At 32.2% G+C, this 16,826-nt stretch overlaps 1 protein-coding gene across 1 annotated transcript in view; it reads left to right on the top strand.

Moving 5' to 3' along the window:
• Nucleotides 1-690: 690 nt before the first annotated feature.
• The window catches only part of LOC107442474 (fibroblast growth factor receptor-like 1), a 42,856-nt gene continuing 26,720 nt past the window's right edge, over nucleotides 691-16,826 (top strand). Inside the window, exon 1 of the mRNA XM_043050851.2 lies at nucleotides 691-803. The gene's annotated coding sequence lies outside the window, so the exon portion shown is untranslated. The remainder of the gene's footprint in view (nucleotides 804-16,826) is intronic.

Raw genomic sequence — 16,826 nt, 5'->3', positions numbered from 1 at the left:
CCGTACATCATCTGTACCGGGTACAGCCGCTGCTTCTGTCTGCACCCTGTCTCCTTCGTTCAAGTTACTCCTAGAGTCGAGTTGCGCCTCACGCCTTACTCCTCGTTGGTTTCTTCTCACAATTTCACTAAACGGATTCGGCGTAGCCGGCACCTCATCAACCGAAGGAGACTCGGATAGTTCCTGCTCCAGCGCCACTGTGGCTCCTTTAGCAATTTTCTGTTCAAGGAGCCCTGAGAAGGGCTGGAGAGAATTGTCTAACACGTCAAGGTACTGCCGTCGTCAAGTTCTAAAGTTCGGATGCCCGACAACTCGGGGGTCTTGCCCCCGCAGAACTCCTCCTCTTCCGCCACGCTGCATCTCGATCAGTAGTCAGGAGAACATTCTTCTTCAAAGACAAGAATGGGTACGGTGGTAAAATGGTGAGTACAACGAACTGAACTGAACTGTATAAAACGTCTGAGCACGTGAGGCTGCTTGTGGCTCTTTTTCCATTCATCTTTAGCTTGATCTTCGTGGTGCTTCGATGAGGTTGTGGAATGCAAATGAAGTAAAGGAGTATTCATGCGGATCATTGAGGTTCTGACTGTGTAATTATATGCAGTAGGGTGATAAGACTAAATTGTAAAAGTATGAACTTTAGCCAAACTGATACGATGAAAATGAGGTTATGTATATGCTATTGATGTCGGCAATATGATGCATCGCTGCAATAGCATGCTGCTATTAGCCTGATGTTCTTTTCTTTTATTAAATTTTCAAGCAATAATATTTCATTGAACTTTTGCTGCAGAGCAAGAGGGGTGAGTACAACTTATATTTTACTTTATTTACAAAGGTATTACATATTAATATACATGCTTAATTTTTTTAAAAATATTGGTAATCAAAAAGATTATAAATGAAGTTTATAAATACGAGGAATATATAGAAAGCATACATTTATTTACATGCCACTTTAAATATAGAAATAAAATTTTAGGCCAAATGCGTAAAAGTTGGAAGGTATGCATTTGTTGAAAGAAGTTACTTGCTCTTCAGTGTCTGAAGTGGCAGTTTTATATATTTTAAATAATTTATAGTTTACATAGGAAAATTCTGTTCACGAAAAAAACTTTCTCTATTATCTAAGCATGCTAAAGAGGCCTTTATAAAAAAAGTGGTAGGGCATTAAAAAGTTATTACATTTAAAAGTTATCATATTTATTTCATGGTTCTGACGGATAGTTTCGTAGCAAGTTTGAATATGTATGCATATACTCTTTTGCGAAATATATCTTGTGACTCTATAAGCTAGAACATAACCATTAGGTTAACTGATAAATGCCGTATCATATAACTTTATAATAAGTAAAAGTAAAGTAAAATTTACTTTAAAATAATGATAAATTATTTTAATAATAAAACTACGAGCATAGATTGCAAAACTGAAAAAGCGTTTTTCTGTATGTTTAAAATGTTTAAGCTTTTTGATTCTTTGTTTAATAAATGGGAGCTGAAAAGATTATGCCTATCAGGATGCATAAATAAATAAAACATCTGCATGAAATATGTAGTGATGTTTACAAGCGATGGCGAAAATAAATGATCGATATAGCGATATATCGATCATTATATCGATATATCCGAAAGTATATCGATGAAACTTTGTTACGCAACTACCGCAAAAAAATATCTTCTGCGAAATTGTGAAAATTGGAAAATATGTGCTTTCTTGGTAAAAAAAATGCATTTTTTTTCAAGTGCAATGTTATGTAACTAATAAATATGAATAAAAAATTCAAGAGTAAATAAAAAGACTGGCATTGCCTTGAAAAAGAAAAAACGAAAGGAAAAACTAATTCATAAAGTGTTCAATGCAACATGATAATGTCATTCTAGCTTTAGTCTTAGGGAAGTCTTTCACTTAGTCTTTGGAAAGTCTTTCACTTAAGTCTTTGGAAATTTATTTTTGGAAAGTCTTTCATTCAAGTCTTTCACTTAAGTCTGGAAATTTATCTTTGGAAAGTCTTTCACTTTGTCTTTGAAAGTCTTTCACTTAAGTCTTTCGAAATTTTCCTTCTTAAAATCTTTCACTTAGTCTTAGAAAATTCTTTCACTTAAGTCTGTCTTTGGAAATTTGTCCGTGGAAAGTCCTTCTCTCAGTCTTTGAAAAGTCTTTATTTGTCTTTGAAAAGACTTTCACTTAGTCTTTGGAAATTTGTTTACTTAAGAAATTTTGTTCATTGATGTAGCTTACGAATAAGTCGGTTCATATTGTTTTTTTTTTAAATTATTAATAAAGAAAATTTTAACAAACATATTTGAATTTTTCATAAGTTTTTACTAAGCACCTGTTTCAAAATTTCGCTTTCACCTTCTGTCATTGTATGCAGAGTCTTTTATTTTTCCTTTTACGCTTGAGGAAGGTAAGTACTTTATATAAGTAGCACTAAAGTTGTACAATGGGCTATTGGTAACGGTCTGGGTGTGATTACGGTGTGAACGATATTGGTGACAGAAACATCCCTGTGGATGATCCGGAGACATGCTATTAAGATTTTGATTCTCTGCAGAAGGGATGATCCGGAGATTCAAGATTTTGATTCTCTGCAGAGGGGATAAGTCCCCCGATTCTGATAGAGGAAAGTCTGATGACCAAAAAAGAAACGAGTGGTAATCACCAGGATTCTTGATCTATTTAATAGATTCTATTACATTCTATAATAGATTCTATTACATTAACAGAGATGCGGTTATAAATTTTTGCTACATTGATATGACTTAACGTTAACCTATGATTATTTCTCTTTTACTCTAAATTCTTCAGTCAAGTTATTTCTGTCTTAAAATTCTTTTGGTTTGATCAAGATTATCTAATGTTAATTTAAATTTAATTGCATCACTGTTATTTTCTCAATTCATTTTGAACTTATGTTTTAACTTGGTTTACTTGTAAATATTTTACATAAACTTTGTAAGTACTTAATTATTATTTTTACCCTTATTTTATTTCTACCGTATTTGTAAATCAAAAATGAAATTTTTAACTGTAAAATTTACTACTGACTATGAATATTAAAACAAATCCTGTTGTTTAAATGAATATGAAGAAGGAATAAATGAAATAATTCAGTGTGCATTTTTAGTTATGCACAAACACGTGCTTTCTCTGAATAAAAATAACTTTTTCTTCGATTTCTCTAAATTAGGTGAAATTTTTCCTTTGTTTAATGGTTGATGAACAAACATATTGTCAGTACTTTCATTAACATCGGTAATTATCTGGTTACCACAAAAATTAATAGTTTTTAATTTTTATTTGTATCTTCGTTATGAATCCGATGAGTTTTAATCGAACTCTCATTTCCTATAGCAGAAGTGTTCACTTAACTCTTAAAGTTCTCTTAGTCTTCTTTGCTTGAATTTTTCATTACAGAATTTACAGTTTAACATAAATCCAATGAATCAGTTGAGTTTATATANTACACGCCACCCACCATGAAGGTGTCAGTGATGTGCAAAAGTTAGATACACACTATCATTAACTAAAAACGCAGGCTAAAACCAGTGTTTTTATTTATTTATTATTATTTACTTATTATCATTTAGTTATCTTTATTACCATTTACTTATTTGTTAAATCATAAGTTATCATGATCTAAAAAAGAAGCAAAATTTAAATCACAGCATTTTCTTTATGAAAATTTTCTTTCTTAACGTTTTCTTTCTTTCTTATATTATGCTTAGTGGAGGCTAGATAACGGATTTCTTTTCAAAGTGTTTACTCTCTTTAAAGAGCGGCCCATTTCACAATCACATTTAAAAAGCCCGACGCTATTTAAGTAAACAGAACTGCCGCTCTATCTAAACTGAAATTATCAGTTGGGTGATTTTTTTTAATTTTTATTTTGCTTTCAGTTGTTTCTTTCGGTGATAAATATGATAACCCTTACTGCATTATTCTCTATTCATTTCATTTTAAAACGGAAACTCTTGCCGTAGAACAAAGAAGAAGATAAACTTGTAAAACCTTTATAAATAATAATAAAGTTTTATAATTGGACATGGTCATTCTTTGAAAATATTGTAAAAGCTCAATATAAAGAGTACTGCGTATTGTACATAAAGTCCGCTATTACTAATATTAAAGATGCAAAACTTGTTTTTGTGTCAGTAAAGTACATTTCCTGCTGTTTAATTGAGGAATACTTTATGAAAAAAGGTTAAAATAGAATATATTTTTATCAATAACGAAAGCCATTGCCAAGATACTAATAACAAGGATGCAAAACTTGTATGTTTATGACGAGTTAAAAACTACTAGACTTACGCTATTTCGTAAAAAATAACTCGACTTTCACAATTTTTGTTGTTGTTGTTGTTTTTGTTTCAGTGAAATACATTTGCTGTTTAATTGAGGAATACGTTACGGATAAAGTTAAAATTGAAGATATTTTTATCAATATAGAAAAATGAAAAGAAAAGACTTCATTTTCCTTGAGTACCTGCCTACAGTATTATTATTATAATAATATTCGTTAATACTACAGTATTAACGAATTTCATAATTGTGCGCAAATTTTTTTCAATTCCCTTAAAAAGTTCTATAGATGTGGTGAAATACGTAAAAAATAAAATTAACATGAGGGGGTCCAAATTTTGGATCACTCTCCTGACCATTTTTCTCAGATTACCGCTACCCCCTATATTTTGAGGTTAATTAATCTGAATCCGTGGTAAAAAAAAGGTATAATTATTCAGAGAAAATACGTTCTGGAGTATGTTTTCTTAACTTAAAATATCATCTGCACTAATTAATTAGCATAGTTGAGGTCATCCCCTCGGAGCATTAAGATTGAGTCCTGGAACGTGATCACCAGATCAAAAGTTATTCAAGGTGGTCCTTTTCTTCAGAGCATCATTCTATTTTTTATTATTTTAATCACGAATATGTGAAATTCTTCATAACAAACTCGCTGTAATGACAATTCCATTTGGCATTAGTGAATTGCAGTAATAATGAACTATAACGAACGTTTAACGTAATAACGAACGTTTCACCGAAGTTAAATATTTTCTAGTTGAACTAACAGTTGAACATTCTTGTTGAACTTTCTAGTTTAGTTTTCTAGGCGAAGTTAAACATTTTTTAGCTTGTTAACGTGACAGAAAAACCATAAAATAAATTAGTTGGTCGAAATATATATGGAATATAAATATATAATCGAAATATATTAGGTCATAACTGCATGTTATCATAAAATATAACCATAAAATATGTAACGTGGAAATATATTAGGTCATAACTGGATGTTATCTTGAAAATTGCGATTTGGCGCAACAAAATTCAGTATTTAGATATAGCAGGACATTATTTTCCATGTATTTTTATGTTAAATTGAATGATACCAAAGGGTGTTTTATCAGAGATTTGTGTAGTATGAAGTATAAAAAAGTACAATTATTGATTACGTTATTAAATTTTTATTTGAATAAGTTCTTGCGTGAGTTCAAAACAAAAATTGATAGGATTCATAGGTGAAAAGTTACGAAAGTTTTTGCGTGTAAAAATGCTATTTTGTCCTAATGTATCCGTTACCTACCCCTCTGACTTTGCGTAATAGTAGAAAACGCAATCAATTTGAATTGTTGACCATTCTTTTAATAAGTCTCGGCTTTTTTGCAGAAAGTAAAAAAAAAGTGGTAGCATAAACGTTCCATTATTATTATTTTTGGATGTAAATTGAAAGCCCAGTACATTTTTAATCACAAAGGGGTGGCAAAACATGAGGAACGTAGCACAAGCTTAAAAAATTAAAAAAGCATTCTGATTATATAACAAACTTTACGTCATTTAATAAATAATATTTTTAAATGACGTTTTGTGTATGGTAAAAAATAAGATTTTTTTAAAAAAAAGTTTTTATTAGTAAAGTATGTAAGAGTTTCTTTTTTTTGGAAAACATTGGATTTCTAGAAATTTATTCATATGCATGCTTGTCAATACATCGGTTGTTGCCTAGCGTCTAATTCGCACATGCTATACATTCGTACGAATTCAATTAGTAATCCACATGCTATACCTAGATTAACTTTTCGCAGGTCAACTTTCCATTCTAGACATGGCTTTAATCGACCGTTCCAAAAAATTGGACAAAATTTTAGAAGAGCATATGATAAAATTTATGACAAGATGTACGCTTAAGAAGTATAGGGCGAAATTAATAGTCGCCAGCTATCACGGGTTGATTAAAAAGTAACTACCAGAATAATAAAAATCCATAACTACCAATTGTTTTTAACGGATTCAATTTCAATATTGAATTGCTTCGTCGCCGTGATAAATTTCCTTACAGTGAATTGCTATTATTGAGAATAGATTAACTCCTCCCGAGTATTATTTAGTATTGAAATAGTTCTCCTACCAGTATTTTCTCTTTTGTGTCCCGCTTTCATACCTGGGTGTGAATAGCCGTATGCCTGCCAACTTTACCGGATTTTCCGGAAGATTTTGTTTTCATATTTAAAGTGGTAGTAAATATATACTATTTTTTCTTTTATAAACTTAATTTTTAGATGATTTTGATCACCACTATTCTTACAAAAATGAAGCACATATATTAATATGCGTTACTATAATGTTTGTCAACTTAATTTTTTTTCAAATGCAACGTATTTGCTTGCTTAAAAATGAAGTTTTAATTCCATTTTAATACCACTGGGAAAAATGATAATGGAAGGGATTAAAAGTTGGCAGGTATGACAGCGTGAACGTGTTAAGATAGTCCTTAAAAAGTGAAGCACCAGATTTCAGTTTTTTGTTTTCTGAAAAAAACAAACAAACTGGTTTTCAAAAATCCGTGAACATTTAAAAGCAATGAGTTTAACATTTTTAGCGGTTTGCAACACTCGTTGAATGGTTTATCAGACTGGATAGAGGAGATTAAAATTTGATTAAAAATTTCGACTAGTACGGCAAACGATTTTAAAAATTCGAATTCTTTAAAATTCTATTTCTCACGAGTTGTTCTACCGATTCGGCTCAAATTTTAACTTTTAGAATTTAAAATTGCATTCTTTAAATGAAGTAAAAATTTTATACTTTACAGGATTTCGATTATACTCGGATTAAATAGAATAATAAAAAATGATAAATATTTACAAAAAGTTATATTTTGCATCTTTCGATAAATTAATTTTATAAATGTGATCAAAATTTTTTCAATTTGCTTAAAAAGTTCTCGAAATTAGGCGGAATGTGCAAAAGGATAATTAACATTATGGGACCAAGCTCTGGACCCGTTTCCTGACCGAACTATTGCTACCATATTTCTCTGCGGCTACCCCTATATNCTTAAGAAGACGGCAGACATGGCGCAAAAGAGTAAATGCAGACACATTCATACTAGAAACGAAAGCACCACACACGCTTTTTTTGTAGGTAGTCCGGTCAGACAGCTATGAAGGTAAACCAATTAGTGAAAGAACCATTTAATATTAAATCTATTAAACATTAGAAAGTGGTAGTAAATATGTGTCTAAATATTTGCTTCATTTATGAATATAATTGGTTTGTTTTATTTACTTGTCAACCACTACAGAATCAATTGTCAAATAAATATAATAAATTTCTCTCAAGTACTTTTAAAAAATGTTATTTAATCATGTTATTATTAAATGCGTATAGATTAAATGCAGATTTAATCTGACCACCCCCACCGCAAATTCACCGCCGTTATCCACTTGCAATGCCATTATTACAGGTGCCCACGGGCACACCTTCAGATGAAAGTGTGAAGTGTCCGCTTCGGGGACAGGTACACGGAAACAGAACTCAGTTCAAGTTCTTTTAAAATAGAATTTGGGTTCATGCACACAAGTGGTTCGCTTTTTAAATAATCTGCGCAGACTACTTACAAGAAATCGTGTGGAGGCTTCCTGATGGTTGTGCCCCTCTCTATCACGCAGAACATAACAATATATTTGATAGTAACTTTTAAGAGTAAATTTCCTACCACTTTTTTATTAAAACAGCTCTTTTTGAATGTATTATTATGCATGTACTTATGATGAAAAGATTATCCTGTTATCACATTATTAAAATATTATTGAGCAGTAAATTTGCACTACCACTGGAGTAAAAACTGGTAAGAAATAAATTTCATTTTTTAGTTTTTTTTCCGGGAATAATAAAAATCCATAACTACCAATTGTTTTTAACGGATTCAATTTTAATATTGAATTGCTTCTTCGCCGTGATAAATTTTCTTACAGTGAATTGCTATTATTGAGAATAGATTAACTCCTCCCGAATAGTATCTAATATTGAAATAGTAAAAAATAATAAAAAATGATAAATATTTACAAAAAGTTATATTTTGCATGGAATTATCTTTCGATAAATTAATTTTATAAATGTGATCAAAATTTTTTCAATTTGCTTAAAAAGTTCTCGAAATTAGGCGGAATGTGCAAAAGGATAATTAACATTATGGGACCAAGCTCTGGACCCGTTTCCTGACCGAACTATTGCTACCATATTTCTCTGCGGCTACCCCTATATTTTGGTGGTCGATAATCCGAATCCTTCGAATTAAAAGGTATGTTTATTCTGAGAAAGCACGTTTTTGTGTCTGATTTCGTAACTTAAAATATCGTTTGCACCCCCCTTATATTTTGCGGATCAGAAATCCGAATCCATAGGAAAAAAAGCATGCTTATTTAGAGAAAGTACATTTTTGTATCAGATTTCGTAACTTAAAATATCGTCGGCACTAATTAATTATTATTATACATATAATATATAATAATAATTATATATTTGTGAGGCACCCATATACATATATTTTAATCTACCCCTTCGAAACATTATAACTGAGTCTTTGAACGTGAAGATCCGATCGCGAGATCAAAAGTTATTTAGAGTGGTCAGTTTCTTAATTTGCGCTGAGTACAAGTATTTGCTAATACTTATTAAAAGTTTCAATAATTATATTTAGAATAAAAAAAAATTGAAGGATCTATAATTTTTTTATAATTTTATTTGCTTCAAATAACAGTAATTATTATTTATGCTACAATTATAGTTATTTATATACAAGATAATTGTATATTTATTATTAACAATTAATTAATGGTCAGTAGCAGTTTTGTAGTCGGTTATCTTTTTCAGCCGTAACCTCTTAGAAGTGATTGCCTATAACTTATGCTGAGTTTTCCTGGTCATAAGACTAAAGTTATCTTTGTAAGAAAAATTGTTATCTAATAGACTTTTATACTTATCCCTCTTCTTTTATTTATTTTATGATGACTCACTTTTAAGTAAATAGTCTGAACGAATGTTAACTGCCACATTTACATCAAGATTCGCATCGATCAATAATAATTAAACAAGCTCAGAAAACTGTAAGCAGCAATTATTTATATAATATGGATCCCCCAAAATTTCTGTTTTTCAGGTAAATAATAATCAGATAAATGAAAGCCGTTAGGTTTATTTTGGAATGTATTAAGAATTTTGAAGCTGAATGTCAAATAAAAGTTTTGTTTAAAGCACAGACTGATGGGACGTCTTAAAATATAATTGTTTGCTGATTCTTCTACCCGAGTTTTATCTAACATTTCGATATTTGTGCATATAGGTCTTTAGAACCAGTTTAAATTTGTTCTAGAGTTTATATATATTTAAGAAATTTCGAACTTTATTGCTCAAGTTTCTATAATAATAGTTACTTTTAAGTAAAAAATATATAAATTGTTAAAAATTTTAAATTTGAGGACTGAATTTAAAGAAAGTTTTGAATTTAAAGATTTAATTGAACTAAAAAATTACTGGATAAAGTGAATTAATAGTTTTATGGCCCCGGAAAAAATAAGTGATGGGGAAGGCAATAAAACTTGAATATTCTGAACAGTATGAAATTATATTTGGACGCATTGAATATTGTCAGTCATAGGATAAATAAAATAACCAGTTTTAAAGTGAGAAACACAATCAAGAAATTAAAGCTAAAAAAGATAATGGAAATTTTTAAAATTTATAGTGAGCATGACCGTCTGAGATATGTGGTTGTACAGTGCATCGAAAAAAAAAAAAAAAACGGAACACACTGAATAACCTTCAATCTAATGATCGGATCTTCACTCATTCTTAATGGTTTGAGAAGGTGACTTCAAATATTCTAATTAATGAGTGCAGACGATATTTGAAGTTACAAAATAAAAGTTTAACTGAAATAAAAGTAAACCCTTGTTTCTCTGAATAAACATAAGATTTTTCTTTAACGGGTTTCGAATTTTTGACCCCCAAAATGTAGGGGGTAGCGTGATCTGGGAAATATGGTCCCAATAGTTTGATCAGGAGAGCGCTCCAAAAATTGGACCGTTAATTTTACTTTTTGCATATTTCGCTATATCTCGAAAACTTTTAAAGCGTATTGAAAACATTTTGCACACATTTATGACCCCTAAAATAAAGAGGAGAGCCGCAATCTCGGAAATATCCTCTAAATAAATTGGCCGAATAAGGGGTTCCAAGTTTAGACCCCTTAATGTTGCAGTCCAACAATAGTACGTCGATTTGAATTCCGCCCCGACCACTGTGTTGACATAAAGTATCCTCAGTGGTACATGGTTCATGGGTTAGAGTCCTCTTGCCATCAGGGTAATCGTGGGAGGTTTTCGTGATTTTCCTCATCATGTAACGCAAATACGGATTAGTTCCATCAAAAAATCCTCCACGAAGACAAATACCTCCTAATACTTGATCCAGGAGTTCCCTTGTCTTCTGGATTGGGTTCAAAATTACGAGGTTACGGCGTTGAACATTAGTAGCTGTAAACCCTGAGAAATTGAGTCGGCTGTTCAACGACGGGTATAAAATAAAATAACAATACGTTACTAAGTAGACTCTGCTCTTTTTCAGATTTTTTTTTCTCATGGCCTCATTGCTTTATCTTCCATAATTAAATCTTTTAATTACAAATAGAGTTCTTGCAAAATCTTTTTATTTTAGATAATTTGAAGGGGAAGATCTATCGTTAAAATCTTAAAAAGGAAGATAGATGTGAATTTTAACTTAGCATTTTTTTGAAACTTAGCTTTTTCTTAAAAATGGTGCAAAGTCTCATTGATTTCCCCCCCGTGTTAGTATACGCATTTACCTACAAGATTGTATTTAATTTTATTTTATAACCGTCGTCGAACGGCCGACCCAATTATTGGGTTTACGATTACTAATGTTCAATGCCGTAGCCTTGAAATTTTGAACTCAATCCAGAAGACAAGGAAACTCCTGGATCAACTATTGGGAGAAATTTGCTTTCGGGAAGGACATTTTGATGAAACAAACCCGTATTTGCGTTGCATGGAGAGGTAAATCACAAAAACCTCCCATAGTTAGCCTGTCGGCAAGGTAATGACCTATAATCCTTCTACCACTGAGGATATTTTACGTCAGCACTGTGGTCGGTATGAGCCGGATGCGTAATACGTGTCGACCAGTCATCGCTGGGATTCGAACCCGGTTCACTTCATTGGAAGTCGCACGCTCTATCCCATGAGCTCTCACGGCTCTACAAAATTCTACATATATTGTTGCTTTTGGATAAAAAATTTTATGCGTGCAAAAAATTTTTGAGATACGGCGAACTACGTGAAAAATAAAATTGACATTAAAGGGTTAAAATATTAAACCGCTCTCTTGGCTAAATTATTGAGATCCTAGATTGTGGCTTTCCTCTTGTTATGAGGGACCAGAATCCAAACTTCGCAGAAAAAAGGTATGCTTTTTTTTAAAGGTAAGTTTTTGTGGAAAAATCTTGTATATCAGAACGTTTCTCAAACATTTGTGTTAATAATTTAAAAACTAATATCCAAATTTAAAACTGCTTAATTTTAATTGTTTCTGTTAATGTTTAATGAATTTTGCTATCACTTAAATTAAAAGCAAATTTCTGCTTTACAGAGCTGCCAACTCTCAAGCTTTTTCTAAAAATTTATTCTAGTGGTAGCTATGCTTAATTTTTATTCATTTCAACTTATTTTCCATACCACTACATATAAATGATTTAAAAATGCATATACAACTCCACATAGTTCCACATCTTATTGTCAGTTTCAGATCATATAATTTACGGAGGTGGCTTTTTTCGCCAGGTACTCCGGTGCACCAAGAATTAGCTTCCCCAGTTTTCAACATCTTATTATCTATGCAACTGTTCTAGTTGCAGAGTTGCCAACTTGTTCCGGACAGCGGATAAATATTTTCTAGTGGTAGTTTCTTATTGAATGATTCATAATTTAATAAATTCGATTTATTAGGTTTTAATCTACCGGTATTTCTAAATAATTCGAAAGCCTATATGATTCATGTTGAATTTATATTAAACCTTTTGGCACACTGGTACAATATATAAACTCATACAGCTGAATTTTCCACCCGGCATAATCAAACTCCTATCCTGCTATCTTTCTAATAGAACATTTCAAATCACCATCAAAAACAAAAAATCCACAAAGAGAAACATCACAGCCGGAGTACCACAGGGCAGCATTCTGGGACCGATATTATACATATTATACACTTATGATTTTCCTATAAACAAAGCCGATTATAACAGCATAACAGCCTATTACGCAGACGATACCGGTATTATTATTAAATCCAGAAACCCAAATCATGCTCTTCAAAAACTACAAAACCATATAGACGAAATAGAAGACTGGTGTTTAAAATGGAAAACTGCAGTAAATGCTGGAAAATCACAAATATTAATTATACAAAAAAGAAGAATTAAAATACTTCCACAACTTCAACCAAAAATGTTCAACATACCAATACCAATAGTTAAAAAAGCAAATTATCTTGGCGTTATAATCAATAGCAAACTCACCTGGAATGATCACATCAAAAGCACAATAGATAAAGCAAATGCAGCAATAATAGCCATACAACCATTAATATATAATCAGAATATGTCACTTAAACTAAAGAAGCTACTATATACAGCAATGATCCGCCCAATACTTACCTATGCCTCACCTGCCTGGACAACGATACCTCAACATCTACTGAAGAAATTAAACCAATGCCAAAACAAGATCCTTAGAAAAATAACCTGTGCAAGATGGTTCATCCGGAATACCAATATACATGCAGACCTCAAAATACCAACTCTATCACAGCATATATACAAGCTAAACGCAGATTTTTTCGATAAAGCCATAGAATGTAAAACAGCAAATTTTAATGAAATCTTTAAATTTGAAAATTATATCAAAGATAAAAACTACAGACCAATAGCTGCACATTTCACCTCCGACGCCTCATATCATAACTATCAAAACAAATAATTTCATCAACCTTTCTGAAAATAACGTTTACTCATGCTGATACAATTCTGAACAACTCCAAAATCAAACAAACACAGTTTAGAGCAAGCTGCTCAATTTATTTTTGATTCCTTTTTAGTTATTCAAGCAAAGAGCTTGAAACATTCATAAAAGCAACTCCATTGCCTGCTTACCTCATTGCTCAACCAAAACTGTTCAAAAATTCCAGATGAATGGGATAGGGGCCGCTTCGCGGCCCAGTAAAATCTAAGCACTAGGACTAGGATATTAAACCTTTTAAAAAGTAAACACAGATAACCGAGTACATAGTTGCCAACTCTTCCGGTTTTCCCGGAAGATTTTAATTTTGCATTTAAAGTGTTACCGATGCCATTAAAATTTTTCAAGTATAATAATAATTATAAATGAGTTTGACCACCACTACAAATAAATAATTACAACAAATATATAAAAGCACACTATTCTTTACGTTAGCGAATTTTAACCTAGTCAAAATATAATTATATTTATGAGTAAGATTGTTTTTCGGTAATTGTTTTACTACCACTTGGAAAATTCATTCTCAAAAGGAGTGAAAGTTAGCAGGTATGCAAGTATCAGCAAATTTTAGTTTGAAGTGATTAACTGCTTTTTTAAATATTATTTGTTCGTGTCCAGAGCTCTCTGAGTTGCCCTAAGGTAATTTCAGGTGAGGAAGTATGGTGCTGCGGGCTGGAACTTCACCCAAAAATATAGATCAAGTCAAAGCCCATCTCTTTCGAGGGATGTAAAAATGTTGGGACTCTTAAAATTTTGGTAAAAACTACCAAAATTCCTGAAAGCTTCGGTTTTTCGCTCCCTCCGTAAAATGTTCTGCAAAAAACGTAGTAGTTAGTAGCTCTGGTTTTAAAAACTCCATAACATAACTAGTAGAATTTCCATATAAATTTATTAAAAAAAATAGTACTCAATATCATTTAATACTTGTTAAAAAAATCAGACCTGTAATCAAAACAGTTGACAGGCACAGAGTTCGTTCGATCCTTATAAAAAATAATGAGTTGTAAAAACGTAAAATTTCAAAAGTAAGAAAATGACATGTATTTCAAAAGTTTTCTGTCAAACAATGTGCCTAATGTTTCTAAGTAAAATATAGTTATTGGTTAAATCAGATATTCTTAATTTCGAAGTGAAAGCTAATAGAAGAATTTTGTTACTGTTATTTATTGGCAATACTGTTTTAAATGTTTTAAGCACTGTATGAGTGATTCAGGTATGAAGACTGTTTTTGCTGGCGTTTTGCAATTCTTTTTAAAGGCATAATTAACAGCTATGTTGGACAGTTACGTTAACTAATTTGTAGACGTTATTTGTAATAGTTAACGTAGAAATAGTGTTACCTGCCCCTTTGGAGTCATGGTTGCTCAGAGAATAGAGCGCTCGCCTCTCGATAAGGGGTCCCGGTTCGAATTCCGATGATGGCTGGTCGATGCGAATTTAGCACCCGGTTCGCACCGAACAAAGTGCTGTCGCAAAATGTCCTTAGTGGTAGATAAATCTTGCCGTCGGCCTAAACAATGGGATTTTTTTTAATATTCTTTCTCCGTGTAACACTAAAGTGGTTAGTTCTGTCAAAAAGACTTCCACGAAGGCTAGTTTGTTCGAATGCTCGGTCCAGGAACTTAATTGTCTTATAGTTTGGGTTCAAATTTACTAGGCATGGAGTTGAATATTGATGGTTGTAAACTCACAAATTGGATTAAATATTCAATACTAATTGTAAAATATCTACCAGTATATAAAATGAAAATATATTATTTTAATTAGTTTTCCCGAAAATTATTTCATGGCATTTTCTATCAATATCGCTGCTAATTTACAAATGTATTTACTTGTAACAAATATGCAAGTAAGTACGAGAAGAAGAAAAGTTATTTTATTGTCGGCAAGTCTCTAAAAATTACAGTTGGCATTAGTTAGTATAATACGGCAATACCAAGATTCGTAGCAAAAATACCAACTTTTCTTCAGTGTTAGTAAAATGGAAATTAAATTACAATTTTAAGCAGAAACATGCACTGTATTAAGAACAAGCTTATAAGGTTTATTAACACTAACTAACTAACTAATCATATTTTACAGAGTGCCTATCCCCTAGGGGATATCTGCTCTTTCATCGCATTGAAATAAATAATGGGTGGGGCGGAAAAGGGGGGTGCCTAGTCACTAATGACAGTATATTAAAATAAAGAAAACAGTGTATAATCTGGGTTAAGTACGTAGGTATATCGCAATTGAACATATTATAAGTACAAGTGAAAATTAATAAATGAAAAAAGTGAAAAATTATTTACAAAGATTATTTACAAGAGAAATGCACTCCCTTCACACTCCCTCGCCTCCCCCCGGCTAGCCGGGCTTCGTAGGTGCGGAGTGAAAAGTTTGTCCATCGATTACGAAAAATGCCTATATAGTACGCAGTCGCTAAGAAAAAAGGCGGTTATCGGGCTGTAATTCCTATTATCGTCTAGGTAATCGATGTCTAGTAGCTTATTGAAATCGCATGTATCGCAATTTTTGGCGCCCTTAAAAAAGGCAGTATTTAGTTTATAGATGTATTCGTCAATTTTCGGTATTTTTAAGTCGTTATACAGTGTATTGTTTCTAACAAACCAGGGTGCCCCTGTGATCCTCCTCATTACTTTATGCTCGAATGTACATAATCTCTTCCTCTGTGTATTTGAGATTGTTCCCCAGGCCGGGGATGCATAGCATAGAATCGGCTTAATGCACATTAGATATATATGTCGTTTGGTGTTTAGTGCTAATTTGCTGTCATAATTGAGTAGCGGCTTAAGTGCTTGAAATGCGGCTCCCGCTTTTCGTAGGATATTTGTGATGTGCAATTTCCAGTTCAGTGTGTTGTTTAGCACAATGCCCAGATAATTTGCTTTTGTTACTTGAGGAATTTCTTCATTAAAGAGTAGGATTTTTTCAAGCTTTTTCCTCTTCTTTTTGTAGGCTTTCCTAATGATGATTAGATTGGATTTCGAGCTATTGATTTTCACCTTCCATTTACTGCACCAGGTTTCAATGTCTTTGATGTTGTTTTGTAGCCTTTTGATTGCTGTATTTTCATTTAGTGATCTGCTCAGAATTGCTGTATCATCAGCGTAAAAAGCAGTTTGTGTGTTCGGGTTTCCATTCATGACTGGGAAGTCGGTGCAGTATATTAAAAATAGAATGGGCCCAAGGATTGAGCCTTGCGGCACACCTGCTTGTATCATTCTGCTTGTCGAGTAATACTCGTTTATTTTGATTTGGAAAGTCCTATTTAATAAATAGTCGTTGATGATATCCAACTTATGGCGAATCATTTTGACGATTAGTACGGTGTGCCATACCCTGTCAAACGCCTTTGCGACGTCCAACATGAGTACGGCTGTGGCTTGTTTTTTATAGAACCCTTCGCTGATGAACTCTATAATCCAGATGAGCTGCTTGGTAGTCGA

Source organism: Parasteatoda tepidariorum, chromosome 6 (assembly GCF_043381705.1).
Source record: "Parasteatoda tepidariorum isolate YZ-2023 chromosome 6, CAS_Ptep_4.0, whole genome shotgun sequence".
NCBI lineage: Eukaryota > Metazoa > Arthropoda > Arachnida > Araneae > Theridiidae > Parasteatoda > Parasteatoda tepidariorum.
The sequence above is the reverse complement of the archived record's forward strand: the minus strand, read 5'-3'. Positions and strand labels throughout refer to the sequence as shown.